The following is a 17,227-nucleotide window of genomic DNA, read 5'->3' as shown; positions in this document are numbered from 1 at the left end:
ATTTGATAAAATGTTTGATACATAAAAAATAAATAAAATTAATAATGCAAATATAATCAGAATCCCACTGTGATTGGTTTTAACCTCCTCTCTGCCTTGGGTGCATTGGGTAGTACTGGACAAGATTTTTTTAAAGTTCATATGTTGGAGATTAGCCAAGAAGATTATGAAAGTGAAAAAAAATCAAAGTGGGATTTGCTTTACCAAATGTTAAAACTCACCGCAAAGCTAACTATAAACAAGAGTATGGGGAATTCCCTGGCAGTCCAGTGGTCAGGACTCTGCACTTTCACTGCCGAGGGCCTGCGTTGGATCCCTGGTCCGGTAATCAAGATCCCACAAGCCGCGCAGCATGGCCAGAAAAAAACAAACAAAACGAGTATGGTTTGGGCTCTCTATAAAATAGAGTGCAGAACAGATCCTAACAACGAACATGATATACAACAAGGGGAGCATTTCAATTAATTGGGGAAATGTTGCTGACACAGTTGAGTGTCTAGGGAATAGGGAGACCACATAGCTAGTCCCCTGCATTATACCATGGAAAAATTCCAGATAGAATTTATTTATTTTTGTTGTGGTTTTTTTTGGCCGCACCACATGGCTTGTGGGATCTTAGTTCCCGACCAGGGATTGAATCCAGGCCCTCAGCAGTGAGAGCACAGAGTCCCAACCACTGGACCATCAGGGAATTCCAAGATAGAATTGAAAAATAAAAATTTTTTTTAAAAGATGTTGGGGGTAGGAGTTTATTAATTAATTTATTTTTGCTGTGTTGGGGCTTTGTTTCTGTGTGAGGGCTTTCTCTAGTTGTGGCAAGTGGGGGCCACTCTTCATTGCGGTGCATAGGCCTCTCACTGTTGCAGCCTCTCTTGTTGCGGGGCACAGGCTCCAGACGCACAGGCTCAGTAGCTGTGGCTCATGGGCCCAGCTGCTCTGTGGCATGTGGGATCCTCCCAGACCAGGGCTCGAACCCGTATCCCCTGCATCAGCAGGCAGATTCTCAACCACTGTGCCACCAGGGAAGCCCTGAAATTTTTTTTTTTTTAACGTTTAGAGAAAATTTAGGAGAAAAATTGTATAACCTTGAGTAAAAAAAGTGCTTCCTAAGCAATATGGGAAACAAGCTATAAAGAAAATGTCATTTAAATACATAAATTTTTAATAAAAATTACATATCAAAAGGCATTATTTTTTAAAAAATTGGGGGAAGTATATCTGTAACATGTAAGATCGTGAACGGCTAATATTCCTAATATAAAAAGAACTCCCATAAATTGATAAGAAAAAGACAATCCCATAGAAAAATGAGCAAAGAATATGGATAGGTACAATTTTACATGTTTTTCAGATAATGAATTTGTCAAATCCTCCTAACAACCCTATAGGTGGGTACCATTACTGTCTCCATTTTACACATGGGGAAACTGAGGCAGAAAGGCAAAATAACAAGTACAAAATGGCAAAACTAGCTCCAGAATTTATATACATAACCACTATTTCATGCTGCCTCTTAGGAAAAGAAATTCAAATGGACAATAAGTGGGAAAAATATGCTCAACTTCACTAATCAAATAAATGTATCAATACATTAAAGAAAATATGAAATACTGTTTTCTATCATATTGGCAAAAATCAAAAAGAACAGAAACATACAGTGTTAGGGAGACTGTAAGGAAACAGGCAATTTGCTCATATTTATCCAAATTAAAAATATTCAGGACACTTTGATCCCAAAATCCAGCTTTTGCTTCAAGAGACCATAGTACTTAAGGATGTAAGTCCAAGGATGTTTATTGCAGCTTTATTTGTAGTGGCAAAAACTGAAAACAGCCTGAATTAGAAATGCTTGAATTATAGTATATTCAAACTAAGGGAAATTATATAATATTTTATGTAATTTATATGTAATATATAAATTATATACTAGAGCAAATGAAATAATTCTATTTTTTCAAGTTTATTTATTTATTTTTGGCTGTATTAGGTCTTCGTTGCTGCATAGGCTCTCTCTAGTTGCAGTGAGTGGGGGCTACTCTTTTTTTTATTTTGGGAAGGCTACTCTTCGTCTTGGTGCATGGGCTTTTCACTGTTGTGACTTCTCTTGTTGCGGAGCACGGGCTCTAGGCGCGTGGGCTTCAGTAGCTGTGGCTCGCGGGCTCTAGAGCGCAGGCTCAGTAGTTGTGGTGCACGGGCTTAGTTGCTCCGCGGCACGTGGGATCTTCTCGGACCAGGGCTTGAACCTGTGTCCTCCGCATTGGCAGGCGGATTCTTAACTAATGTGCCACCAGGGAAGTCCCTATTTTTATGTCTTAAGATGTTAGAATATATCTAGTTTTAGTTATTAGAATTAGAAGAGGAATATCCATGATGTTTTGGTAAGTAAGGATCAAAGAATAATTTGTGCAGTATGATCCCATTTGGGTAAACAAACAAAACCCTGTCATTGTATGTATGTACTTTTATATGTGCATATTTTTGTAGCAAAGGATATACACCAAACTGTTAACACTGGTAACACAAGGGTGGCAACTGAAGTGGGTGGTGGGGACGAGAAGATACAACCATATTGTAACCATGGGCTAAGGTGATAGAAAACTATAACCAATTTTATGTTTTCCTAATGGTTCAATTCTAGAAAAATAATTTGTCAATGTGCCTGAATTACTGTGGACACCTTGAGAGTTGTGTTCCTTGAGTAGTATATTAGATTATCACAGCTAGGTAGTTCTAGTCATTAAGATCATCTACTCCTCTTTATTCAGAGATCACTGAACAGTCGGCTGATAGTAATTTCATTTTCTATGAGGACTTTTTAAACATTTTTTAAAATTGAAATATAGTTGATTTACAATGTTGTGTTAGTTTCAGGTTTCAGCAAAGTGATTCAGTTATATATTACATACATGTATATATATATTCTTTTTCAGATTCTTTTCCATTATAAGTTATTATAAGATATTGAATGTAGTTCCCTGTGCTATATAGTAAATCCTTGTTGTTTATCTATTTTATATATAGTAGTGTGTATCTGTTAAAACTGTTATTTATCCCTCTCACCCGCCCTTTCCCCTTTGGTAACCATAAGTTTGTTTTCTGTGTATGTGAGTCTGTTTCTGTTTCATAAGTAAGTTCATTTGTATAATTTTTTTTTTAGATTCCACATATAAGTGATATCATGTGGTATTTGTCTTTCTCTGTCTGACTTCACTTAATATGATAATCTCTAGGTCTATCTATGTTGCTGCAAATGACAATATTTCATTCTTTTTTATGGTTGAGTAATACTCCATTATATATATATATATATATATATATATATATATATATATATATATATACCACATCTTCTTTATCCATTCATCTGTTGTTGGACACTTAGATTGCTTCCATGCCTTGGCTATTGTAAATAATTGTTGCTATGAACATTGGGGTGTGTGTATCTTTTCAAGTTAGAGTTTTCATCTTTTCCTGATAAATACCCAGGAGTGAGATTGCTGGATCATATTGTAGCTCTATTTTTAATTTCTAAAGGTACCTCCATACTGTTCTCCATAGTGGCTGCACCAGTTTACATTCCCACCAACAGTGTAGAAGGGTTCCCTTTTCTCCATACTCTGTCCAGCATTTATTTGTAGACTTTTTGATGATGATCATTCTGACTGTGTGAGGTGATACCTTATTGTAGTTTTGACTTGCATTTCTGTAATGATTAGTGATATTGAACATCTTTCCATGTACCTGTTGGCCATCTGGATGTCTTCTTAGGAGAAAGGTCTATTTAGATCTTCTGCCCAGTTTTTTGATTGGGTTGTTTGCTTTTTGATATTGAGCTGTACGAGCTGTTTGTATATTTTGGAAATTAAACCCTTGTCTCTTGCATTGTTTGCAGATATTTTCTCCCATTCTGTAGGTTGTCTTTTTGTTTTGTTTATGGTTTCCTCTGCTGTGCAAAAAGCTTATAAGTTTGATTAGGTCCTGTTTGTTTATTTTTGCTTTTATTTCTTTTGCCTTGTGAGACTGATCTAAGAAAGTATTGCTACAGTTTATGTCAGAAAATGTTTTGCCTGTGTTCTCTTCTAGGAGTTTTATGGTGTCGTGTCTTATATTTAAGTCTTTAAGCCATTTTGATTTTATTTTTGTGTATGCTGTGAGAGTGTGTTTTAACTTCATTGATTTACATGTGGCTTTCCAGCTTCCCCAACACCACTTGCTGGAGAGACTGTCTTTTCTCCACTGTATATTCTTGCCACCCTTGTTAGAGATTAATTGACCATAGGTGTGTGGGCTTGTTTCTGGCCTCTCTCTTCTGTTCCATTGATCCATATGTCTGTTCTTGTGCCAATACTTCTCTGTTTTGATTACTGTAGCTTTGAGGTATTGTTGAAGTCTGAGAGGGTTATGCCTTTTTCCTCAGGATTGCTTTGGCAATTCTGGGTCTTTTGTGGTTCCATATACATTTTAGGATTATTTGTTATGAGGACTTTCTTGTAGGCAAAAGGAGATGCTGCCTTGTGGGACCAGCTAGTTTATATTTTCATTTTAAATTTGTAAATTGAGGTTCTGTCTTATCAATCAGTGTCTTGTGAACTTGACTAATGCATCACTCCCCCAGGCCTAATCACCTCTGAGGAAAATGGTAAAACCAAGTAGCTGGACCTCCAGAGTGTCAGACTCTGAAAATGTGACGAACCTAGTGAAGTCCTGTAAACTTCTCAAGGGCCAGCCTGGCCACTCATATCATTTTTCTAACTCAGAGCTCACACCCTGACCTACCTCTAAACCCCTGCTCCCAGGCTGCTGTGATTTCCTGAAGAAAATCCCGAACTAGCTGACGCCTTTGTAAATTTATGGTTTCCAATCTCAGCTGACCCTTCAACACACCTCAGCATTCCCTTATTTTATCCTCTTCTTGTATTTCACACCCCTCTTCTTTACTCTCAGCATGTAGCCTCACTTCATGCAGTACAAAGCAAAGTAAACCCCACAAAGCTCAGTATCTCCCTCCTCTCCACTGAAGACTACTTACAACATGAGTCACCCTCAGAACCTCTGAGAGCTCAAGGCCTGCCCAGGCTACTTCCAGCTTTTGAGAATGCGGGCATTTTCAGATTTGGTATTGAGGACATTATTTATAAACACTGCGGCTTGTTTGTTAATTTTAAATAAAGCATTTACATGATTCAAAAGTCAAAATGCACTTGAGTATCCATTGATATAGCTGCCTCCAATCCCTGTCTGCAGCCATCTAGTTCCCCTTTCCATTGACACCCACTGTTACCAGTTTCTTGCTGCGTATCTTTGTATCCTTCCAGAAACATTCTAGCATGTTTACATATATATATGTATATATAACAAAAATGGCATCATAGGAAACACACACTTTTGCACCTTATTTTACTTAACAATGTATCTTGGAGATAGATCCACACTTATCCAGCAGTAAAGTATTTCATTACCTGATGTACCATAATTTATTTAACTTGTCCCTGAAGGGGAGCAGAATGTGTGACCCCAAAATATGCCAGTTTGGCATGTGGATTATCTTGAACGGAGGGCAATCAAGATGCAGCAGACTCAAGAAAAACTTGTACCTCTCTCGCCACTACCTAAAAGAACGTAGATAGGGGGCCTGGCCTAGAGAGAGCTATTACCAGAGAGAACTTTTGCCTGAATGACCTATTTCTGTGGCAGAGCAAACATCTAATTGCCAAACATCTGTTCCTTGGAAGCCCCAGGCCCCTATCCCATTCCTTAGCTCAGGGTGGTACATAAGCTTCAACTGCCCAACCTGCTCTTTAGTCTCATGCTTCTATTGGACTCCTGTACATACAAAATTAAATTTGTTTCTCTCCCGTTACGTTGTTTTATGTCAAGTTAATTATTATCTACCCTAGAAGGGTAGAGGAAAACATTTTTCTCCACTGCATCCCCTACAGATGAATATCTTTGGTGACCTCAGTCTTTCACTATTACAGTGCCGCAGTGAATAACCTTGAATGTGCCGTCATTACACACACATGGGATTATATTTGCAGGATAAGCTACTGTACAGGCATACCTCAGAGATACTATGGGTTCAGTTCCCAATTTCCACAGTAAAGCAAATATCACAGATAAGCAAGTCCACAAATTTTTTCGTTTCCCAATGCATACAAAAGTTATGTTACACTACATTGTAGTCTTTTAAGTGTGCTACAGCATTATGTCTCAAAAAACAATGTGCATACCTTAATTAAAAAATAATACTGTTGGGAAAATAGCGCTGATAGACTTGCTCCACTAAGAGTTGCTGCAAACCTTCAGTTTGTAAAATTGCAATATCTGCAAAGCACAGTGAAATTTTCAGCCCCACCCCCTGACTCCTGGGAATGTGGCAGACAGGAGAGGGCAAGGAAGAGCCTTGCACACCACCCCCATATTTTGCCCTGGACACCTCTTCCATTTGGCTATTCCTGAGTTGTTATCCTTTATAATAAACTGTTAAACATAAGTAAAGTGTTTTTTTCTGAGTTCTGTGAGTCGAATTATCAAACCTGAGGGGGGAAGGGGGTCGTGAGAATCCTCACATTTGTAACCAGCCAGGCAGGAGTGGGTAGCTTAGGCAACCCATTTAAGGCTGGTGTCTGAAGTGGGAGCAGTCTTGTGGGACTGACTCTTTAACCTGCAGGGTCTGTGCTAAATCCAGGTATTTAGTGTCAGAATTGAATTGAATTGTTGGACGACCAGCTGGGGTTGGAGACTCAGGCTTTGGAGATGATGTTAAGCCCTTCTAGGAGCATATCAGATAGTCTCTATCCTTCCCTTAAAGGTTAAGTTCTCTACTTCCACGGTCATGGAGGGGTCACTGCAGGGTTGCTTCTTGGACTAAGAGTTTGGGATCTTGGGGAGGTTAATACGTCCTCACACCGATTTTCCTTGTATATTTGTTCACAGTTTCATTTAAAGAAGAGGCAGGGGACTTCCCTGGTGGTCCAGTGGTTAAGACTCCGTGCTTCCACTGTAGGGGGCATGGGCTCGATCCCTGGTTGGGGAACTAAGATCCTGAAAAAAGACGAAAAAAAAAAAGAAAGAATAAAAGAAGAGGCAAGACCTGGAGCAAGCCACTCAGCAAATTAAGCCTGGTAACGTGACTCACTCTCAGAAGGCAGGTTAGTGAGCATCTGTTGATCTGTTGTGTTTTAGGCAGGCCCTTAGAGGGGTCTTACTCCGTACCCTGAGATCCTTCACAGAGTGTCTCTTCCAGTGCACACTCAATTCTACATTTGGTTACTTTTTTTTGCGTGATTTAGTGTCTCTTCTGTATTGGTAAATCAGGCAGTGCCCAGCTGGTTGTATCAACATCGGAACCCCCCTCTCTTGCTTTTATCCAAGTTCTTCTCCACCAATTATGCCTTTTTCCCTATATCTTCTCATAACCCTTTGTGGTAGCCGTGAGAATGTGCCTCTCAGATCTCTAGCCTCAGGAAACATAATTAACCTATGGCCTCAGCTGCTGTGCGCTGAAATTCATTACTGCATTTGTTCTGAGTCCACATATCCCGTGGCTGCTCACAGGCAAATGCTGAGCACTCCAGCCAATGGCTGAGGACTCCTTAGACATCAGGACTGCTCAGACACTCCTGGGTGAGGAGGGACTCTCCTCTTAGAGATGACATTGGATCCAGTGTCTGGAAGAGTCAAAAGCAGCCATGACAATGAGCAATTTCTATCCTTGCTCAAGTGGTTGACTTCTGGGGGGATAAAAAAAAAACACCGCAGGATTCCTTTTGAAATTGAAAGCCCCTGACCTCATGCAGAGTGGCTGATTTCAACCATGTAAGGCCAGGCAAGGTTAGTGTAAACCTGAATCAGGGTGAAAATACACAATCCTGAGCTGTGGGAACAGTGGGAACCAGGCATTTGTATTCCTTCTCTCAAGAAAATGGATTATGAACTTTCTAAGTAAAGAACCAACAGTGTTATCTAGAGCAGTGTTTCTCAAACATTAATATGCATACAAGTCACCTGGAGATTGTATAAAACTGCAGATTCTGATCCAGGAGTTCTAGGATGAGACCTGAGATTTTGCATTTCTGACAAGTTCCAGAAAATGCCATCGCTGCTGGTCTTCAGACCACACCAAATAGCAAGGATCTAGAGAATCTGAAGAATGCCATATATATTGTATTGATTAGTTGGTGGGGCAGGGAGAGGGTCATTTCCAGAACCAATAGCATCATGTGATCTCCTTAGCTGAACAGATATGTCTCCCTTAGGACGCTTAGAGCATTCTAGCCATTCATGTGACAAATATGTACTGAGCAGCTACAGTAAACCAAGTGCTGTGCTAGGTGCTAGGGCAGGAGGGAGCATGGAGAGGAGGGAAGGTGGCGAAAAAGATATGGTTTTTGTTTCCAGGATCTTTCAGTCTGGTTGTAGGGACATGTCAGTAGAACGTGATGAGAGCCACATAACCCAGTCTCAAGGGTAGTAGGGAAAGAATTCCACAAGGAAGCAACAAAACTGAGACATAAAGTTGGTGTTTGACGTGCAAAGTGCCTGTGATTTGGGTGTGCCTGTGTGTGGGAGGTGCATTCCAGAGAAAGAGATAAATACAGAGGCCCAGAGGAAAGCACTGCTGGGGAACTACACATAGTTTAGTACTACTGGAATGAAAGTGCAAAATGACAAGGACTAAGGCCAGAGGGACAAGGCCATGAGGCATTACGGTGTTTGTGGTTCTGACCCTTATCTAAAGACATTCTAAAGGAAACCACTGAATGGGAGTGACTTGATTTTTAGTTTAGAAAGATCACTCTGGCAGAACTAAGATAGCAGCAGTGGGAATGTAGAGAAAAGAATGGACCTGAGAAATAGTTGCCCCTGTTTCTCTAGTTTGACCCAAAGAAGGTACTGCATTTAGCAGCTGAGGACTGCCCAGACTGGAAATCTATGAGATGCCAGGTCGGAAGAGAGTGTCAGGACGCAAACAGCGCCATAGCTCCTACTGGGAGGTGAAAGGTCTGGCAAATCTCTGTGGATTTGTATCAGTGCTCTAGTGAAAGGCCTTAGCCACTAGGATATACACAGGCACACCAGCTTTGATTCCTAGTTGTGTTTGCAAAGGAAGTAAGCTCTCCTAACTACTCGTTTGGGAACATATCTTCACAGGAGGTATATTTGGCCAGAACCTGTGGGCTGGTTTCAGTAGAGAGATTGACCAGGCCTGCTGCGACAAGGCTTGATCCACTCAGCTGTTTAACGCTTCCAAATCGATACTTACCTCAACTTGGAGTATGAGCATATTACTACAATATTTGCCACCCCACAGCACACACTCACACAGGCACCCATGTGCTATTTCTGTTTGTTGTCCTATTGACTAACCAAACTCAGCATATCTAAAGTCACTCTCATTCCATTTACTCTCAAGCAATACCCCCAATATTTATATCCTTTTTGCTGTAAGTATTATTTTTTGAATTGGTTGGGCTTTAGCTGTGCATCATCTTTTTCACCTCTTTCTCATCTGCCCTCACCCCCTTGCCATACCCTAGCTTGGTTAATGTTAGACCACAGAGATCTCCATGCTACCTTGCTTTCTCTAATTTCTTCTATCCATTAGGCACAATACTAGTGTGATTTACGTACTACCATTCTGATATATTTTTATAGTATAGGTATCTCTTGCCTAGAAATTTATATTTTACATAAATGTGTCTGACTTGAAGACAATGCTATGAGCAAATCAATTATATTTAGTGAGGGTCTGGTAGAGGAAATGGGCAAAATCCTCAGTAGCCAAGTAACCCTAGAAAAGTTTTTTGCCTGACTGTGCCTCTGTTTCTTCATGTGTAAAATGGGGACAAAAATAGTATCTACCTTACCAGGTGATTATGAGTACTGAGAGTTAATATTTATAAAGCATTTAGAACAGTGCCGGACACATGGTAAGCCCTGAAATGCCTAGAATCTGTGAACAAGTCGATAAGGAAATGGCCTTACCTAGAAAGAAAGAATGTAGTTGAAAATCATAGGATGAAGCCTTGAAGCCATGATTAGAAGTGACTGGTGCTGTGTGGCTAGGCCTGTGAGCAGAGGCTATTCAATCAATGTTGTAACTAAATGAATCTAGTACTGGAAAGCTTGATGATCATCTTGACCAGAAACCTGAGCTTAAATCTATTGACAGAGTGTTTCAAAACCTTGATTTATTTACTGTCATTTTAGATTCAAAATATTAGTTTTCACAGGCATTTCTGTCAATTAATTAGGTCCCAAGTAAAACATCTGCCATGGGAGATTTACATTACCATAGCCTGCATTTGAGAAAGTCAAAAATTTCAAAATATCGTTAGTTCCAAAGTATGTTTTTGATAGCCCAGCTTGAATACTGCATTGTGGATAACAAGGTTAAATAAAGGTTCTAATAAGACAAACAACGACAATTTTAAATAAATCAGATGTTTTTTTTGAAGATTACTCTGTGATTTTCTCCAATTATTCATGACATTTCACCCATTCATATTGTGATCTGCTTTAATAGTGAAGGGAAAAAATACCTCATCTCCTTGTTTATTCTTTGTTCTCAAGGAGATAAGCTGTTTATAAAGATACGTTATTTGTTATTTAAATCACTTTACTGAAGTTGTTTATTTCCTTGTTTCAGTTTCTAAAAATATTTCAACAATTGTAATGCTTCTTAGAGATGTCTATTCAATTCAGAGTGATTTGTACTGAAATTCTTTGCTAAATGGGCACAGGTGCTATGTGTATAACATGCTAGAGTAAGTCAAAACTAATAAATGCTAAAAAAACAAAAAGGATAACGGGGATATACTTGTGTCAACTTTCAAAATCTGTGATTAAAAACATTTTAGACCTAACATCTCAGATATTTGTAAATGTCTAACTCTATACTTGCCACTTCAAAACTATTTAATAATAGTAATAATAATAAATTAGATAACACCAAAACTATAAGCAGAAAAACTGTATAATTTAAATCCAGAAATCTATTTCTTAGAAAATGCCCTTTAATCACTTTGCAGACTTTCAAAATCATAATTATTATATAAAAGTAATTACATTAGGGCTTCCCTGGTGGCGCAGTGGTTGAGAGTCCGCCTGCCAATGCTGGGGACACGGGTTCGTGCCCCGGTCTGGGAAGATTCCACACGCCATGGAGCAACTAAGCCCGTGAGCCACAACTATTGAAGCCCGCATACCTAGAGCCCGTGCTCCGCAACAAGAGAAGCCACCGCAATGAGAAGCCCGCGCACCGCAACAAAGAGTAGCCCCCACTCACGTCAACTAGAGAAGGTCCGTGCGTAGAAACAAAGATCCAACACAGCCAAAAAAAAAAAAAAGGCATCCAAATTGGTGAATTTTTGTGTAGCCATTTTAATATTGAAGATGAAAGAAAAAAGCAACGTGTTTGGCATATTATGCTTTATTATTTGAATAAAGGTAAAAACGCAACTGAAAAGCAAAAAAAGATTTGTGCAGTGTATGGAGAAGATGCTGTGACTGATCGAACATGTCAAAAGTGGTTTGCAAAGTTTCATGCTGGAGATTTCTCGCTGGATGATGCTCCCCGGTGGGGTAGACCAGTTGAAACTGATAGCGATCAAATCGAGACATTCATTGAGAACAATTAATGTTATACCACGCGGGAGATAGCCGACATACTCAAAATATCCAAATCAAGCATTGAAAATCATTTGCACCAGCTTGGTTATGTTTATCTCTTTGATGTTTGGGTTCCACATAAGTTAAGCAAAAAAACCCTTCTTGACTGTATTTCCACATTCGATTCTCTACTTAAACGTAATGAAAACGTTCCGTTTTTAAAACAAATTGTGGCTGGCGATGAAAAGTGGATACTATACAATAATGTGGAATGGAAGAGATTGTGGGGCAAACGAAATAAACCACCACCAACCACACCAAAGGCCGGTCTTCATCCAAAGAAGGTGATGTTGTGTATATGGTGGGATTGGAAGAGAGTCCTCTATTATGAACTCCTTCAGGAAAACCAAACGATTAATTCCAACAAGTACTGCTCCCAATTAGGCCGACTGAAAGCGTCACTCGATGAAAAGCGTCCAGAACTAATCAACAGAAAATGCATAATCTTCCATCAGGATAACGCAAGACCACATGTTTCTTTGATGACCAGGCAAAAACGGTTACAGCTTGGCTGGGAAGTTCTGATTCATCCACTGAATTCACCAGACATTACACCTTCGGATTTCTATTTATTTAGGTCTTTACAAAGTTCTCTTAATGGAAACAAATTCAATTCCCTGGAAGACTGTAAAAGGCGCCTGGAACAGTTCTTTGCTCAAAAAGATAAAAAGTTTTGGGAAGATGGGATTATGAAGTTGCCTGAAAAATGGCAGAAGGTAGTGGAAAAAAAGGGTGACTACGTTGTTCAATAAAGTTCTTGGTGAAAATGAAAAACGTGTCTTTTATTTTTACTTAAAAACCAAAGGCACTTTTTGCCCAACCCAATAAGAAAAGTATCAGAACGCATTTAGGAAATAAAGATGGGGGTAGGGTGTGGGAAGATGAGATCAGTTTTCCAGTTTTTTGAGAATAGTATATGTGGAGGTTCATGAAAACAAATGAGATACTTGGTAAATCACTGGGTTTCAATCACTTATGAGAAGATGGTAAGGTAGGTTAGGAACCAGATCTTGATTTTCTAAAGGTACATAATAAATTGTATTTCATTCGGTAGACAGTAGGGAGGCATTGCAAGTTCAGAATCTGTGATGCAATGTGGTCAGATAGGTCACATTTTTGGAAACAAACCTGATAGCAAGATGGATCAGAGGAGATAGAGACAGAGCCAGTTAGGAGATGACTGTATTACCCTCAGAAAGACAGGAGGAAGACCCAATGGTAGTTGGTGGATTTATGCCATATTAAGATGATAGATTCAATTATATCTAATGAAAGATTGCATGTGAATCATGAGGAAGAGAAATTAATTGAAGGTGGCTCCCAGATTACAAATTTGCATGTGGATTTGGGGGAGGTTAGAAATGGCTGTGGGTTGCTGCTATTTTAAAAAGAAAGATGGGGGCTTCCCTGGTGGCGCAGTGGTTGGGAGTCCGCCTGCCAATGCGGGGGACACGGGTTCGTGCCCCGGTCCGGGGTGATCCCACGTGCCGCGGAGCGGCTGGGTCTGTGAGCCTTGACCGCTGGGCCTGCACGTCCGGAGCCTCTGCTCCGCGACGGGAGAGGCCACAGCAGTGAGAGTCCTGCGTACTGCAAAAAAAAAAAAAAAAAAAAGAAAGATGGCAGAGAGGGCATGTGGAGAAATTACATAAGAAAAGCCTCTCCTTCCCCCTTAAAATTTGGGTAAGAAACATTTAAGGAGGAAATATATAGGTAAATAGACAAATAGACATATTATCATGTGGTTCAAATTAAAAAAAATCCTGATAAAGGATATTCAAAACTGAAAAACACTCATACAACTCAATATCAAAAAAACAAAAAATTAAAAAAAAAAACAGCCCAATCCAAAAATGGGCAGAAGATCTGAATAGACATTTCTCCAAGGAAGACATACAAACAGCTAATGGGCATGTGAAAAGATGCTTTACATTGCAAATTATTAGAGAAATGCAAATCAAAAACACAATGAGGTATCATCTCACACCTGTCAGAATGGCCATCATCAAAAAGTCTACAGAAAACAAACTTTGGCAAGAATGTGAAGAAAAGGTAACACTTATACAGTTGGTGGGAATGTAAATTGGTGCAGCCACTATGGAAAACAGTATGGAGGTTCCTCAAAAAACTAAAAGCAGAACTACCATATGATCTAGAAATTTCATTACTGGGTATATATCTAGAAAATAAGAAAACATTAATTCAACAAGATACATGCACCCCAATGTTCATAGCAGCACTATTTACAATAGCTAAGATATGGAAGCAACCCAAGTGTCCATGAACAGAGGGAATATATATACACACCATATATGTGTATGTGGTGTATATATGTGTTTATATATATGTGTGGTGTATATATATGTATATATATATAAACAAATTATATATACAATGGAATATTAGCCATAAAAAGAATGAAATTCTGCTATTTGCAGCAATATGGATGGACTTAGAGAATATTATCCTTAGTGAAATAAATCAAAGACAAACACCGTATGATATCATTTATATCAAAAATAAAACAAACGAACATAGATGCAAAACAGAAACAGACAGACATTTAGAAAACAAACTAGTGGTTGCCAGTGGGGAGAGGGAAGTGGGGAGGGGCAAGGTAGGGGTATGGGATTAAGAGATACAAGCTATTATGTATAAAATAGATAAGAAAGAAGGATATATTCTATAGCACAGGGAATTATAGCCGTTATTTTATAATATTAATAGCTGTTAATGGAGTATATTCTAAAAATACTGAATCACTATGCTGTACATCTGAAACTAATATAATATTGTAAATCTACTATATTTCAATTAAAAAACCTGAAAAACAAACCGAACCAGTTATTTTGAATCTGTTGTTGAAAATAAGTAGAAAGAAACTAAATAAAGAGTTGAGCACTGAACATGACTTCAAATATTTTGTCTTTGGCCAGTCTCTGGTTACAGATGAAATAGTGTTTCATTAAGGAAAAAAATGGTAGCTTTTGTTGGAAGTTCAGCAGATGTGTAATTCTTACTTATTAGAAGGAATGGATTGCTTGCCACAACATCTATACTTGATATAAATTTATATTACTGAGGTGGGTATATCTTGTTTAGAAATTTCCATAGGTAATAAGGCACTTAGGCATATTTATTGTTTGTTGAAATTAAGGAACCTAAATTATATTTTTGACCAAGGATCTTTAATTACAAATATTGGAATTTAGAAGCTAGATATTTTGACTCTGACTCCAGAAAATGAGTTTTTATGGTTTAAATCATTCCTTATGTGTCTTCAAATGAACCATATTGTCTCTTGTAGCTAAAGTGTTTCTTTGTTAAATTAGAAGAACCTATAATTATGAGGAAACGTGTGATGATAAATAAATGAATGAATAAATAAGTGAAAAATAAGGATGCTTTGGCTGTATTCCAATTACTTCTCTGATATTGAATTAGATTTTTTTTTTTTTTTTTTTTTGCGGTATGCGGGCCTCTCACTGTTGTGGCCTCTCCCGTTGCAGAGCACAGGCTCCGACGCGCAGGCTCAGCGGCCATGGCTCACGGGCCTAGCCGCTCCGCGGCATGTGGGATCTTCTCGGACCGGGGCACGAACCCGTGTCCCCTGCATCGGCAGGCAGACTCTCAACCACTTCGCCACCAGGGAAGCCCGATGGTGGTTTTTATTAATCTTCAAGTGGACTCAAAATATTAGGAGCATCACTGATTTCATGAAGCAGGTAGTCTGGTTTTTGCAGAAAGACTAAAATGATGATAAATTTTGTATTTGTATTAAGACAACTCATTCAGTCACTTAATACACATTTATGGAGTGTGTACTAACTTAGGCACTATTCGAGGCCCTGGGGATTCAGCGGTGAACAAAAGTGACATTAATCCCAGTCCACATGGAGCTTAAACTCTAGGAAGAGCAGTAAGAGCAGATAATAAGCTAATAAATTAGTAAAGTATATATAGTGATGTTGGAGAAAATAAAGCTAGGAAGGAGGAAGTTAGGTAGTTAGGTGGTTAGGAAAGGCCTTCACTGGCAAGGTAGCATAAGGAACTAAGGACACAAGGAAGTGAACCAAGTAGATATCTTGGAGGAGAGCATTCCATGCAGAAGGCACAGGAAATGTAAAAGCTTTGAGGTGGGAAACAGGTTTGTGAGTTCCAGAAACTCACCTACCATAGTATGTTATCGACCAACCACTTTCTTTCCCATTTTTGTCATCATTTTTTTTTTAATGATTGCATTGATTGGTCTTCATTGCTGTATTGGGTCTTCATTGCTGCACGCAGGCTTTTTCCAGTTGCGGCGAGCGGAGGCTTTTCTTGTTGCGGAGCACGAGCTCTAGGCGTGCGGGCTTCAGTAGTTGTGGCACGTGGGCTCAGTCGTTGTGGCTCTCGGGCTGTAGAGTGCAGGCTCAGTTGTTGTGGTGCACGGGCTTAGTTTCTTCACGGCATGTGGGATCTTCCCAGACCAGGGCTCGAACCTGTGTCCCCTGCATTGGCAGGCAGATTCTTAACCACGGTGCCACCAGGGAAGCCCTGGCCTGGTTTTGTCCCTGAGATTAGAGTCCAGAACTAATTGGCACTTCTCTAGGGAGATTTTTTAGTAGGAAAAGATAATGCTTTGTGATTTTCTGATTTACTTTTTCTGATAATGTTCAAAATGCCTTTTAGGGCTTTTTTTTTTTTTTTTTTTTTTTTAGGTACGCGGGCCTCTCACTGCTGTGGCCTCTCCCGTTGCGGAGCACAGGCTCCGGACGCGCAGGCTCAGCGGCTATGGCTTACGGGCCCAGCCACTCCGCGGCATGTGGGATCCTCCCGGACCGGGACACGAACCTGTGTCCCCTGCATCGGCAGGCGGACTCCCAACCGCTGCGCCACCAGGGAAGCCTTAGGGCTTTTTTTTGTTTGTGTTTTAGCAATTGCAGGAACAGCAGGATTTCGGGATTGGTATTTTAATAAAATAGTTTACAGTGGCTACTTAATTAGTTTTCTGGTCATAATAAATTCTCTTGAATACAACAAATGTAATTTAAATTATTTCCAAGTTACCTCATACTTGTACACAATAAAGTTCATTTGCCATGTTTCTGTCCACTTGCACAGTCATGTGAAAATTTCCTGCAGATCTTCCTGCCAATTTGGCATTAAACTATCAATGAGTTCCTATTTCACTTCCATAATTATTAAGCCTTTGGAATCTCTACTAAGAGGTAATTTCATTGACCAAGACCAAGACAAGCAGTTTTTTTCCCAGAGGAAACAAAATGATACCCAGACACTCTCTAAAAGTCTTGAGAGTAATGAATATGTAAGTCAAGGAAGAAACAGTACAGTTTTTTCAAAAGGCCTTTCACGAAGTGTCACACCAAAAATTAGTAACATTAAATGAAACAAACATGAAGGAATAGTTTGTCGTGTCAGACAATGGAATTAAAGATAGAAAAAAATGTGAAATGACATTTTGAAAGACACATTCAAAATAATTTTTCTATAAACGATTTGACAGAGTCAGTAGAGAAATCTCCGAAATATTATACCATGCTATATGCTCTCCTTT

The sequence above is a fragment of the Phocoena sinus genome, chromosome 12 (genome assembly GCF_008692025.1).
Source record: "Phocoena sinus isolate mPhoSin1 chromosome 12, mPhoSin1.pri, whole genome shotgun sequence".
NCBI classification, from domain to species: Eukaryota; Metazoa; Chordata; class Mammalia; order Artiodactyla; family Phocoenidae; genus Phocoena; species Phocoena sinus.
Note: the sequence above shows the minus strand (reverse complement) of the source record.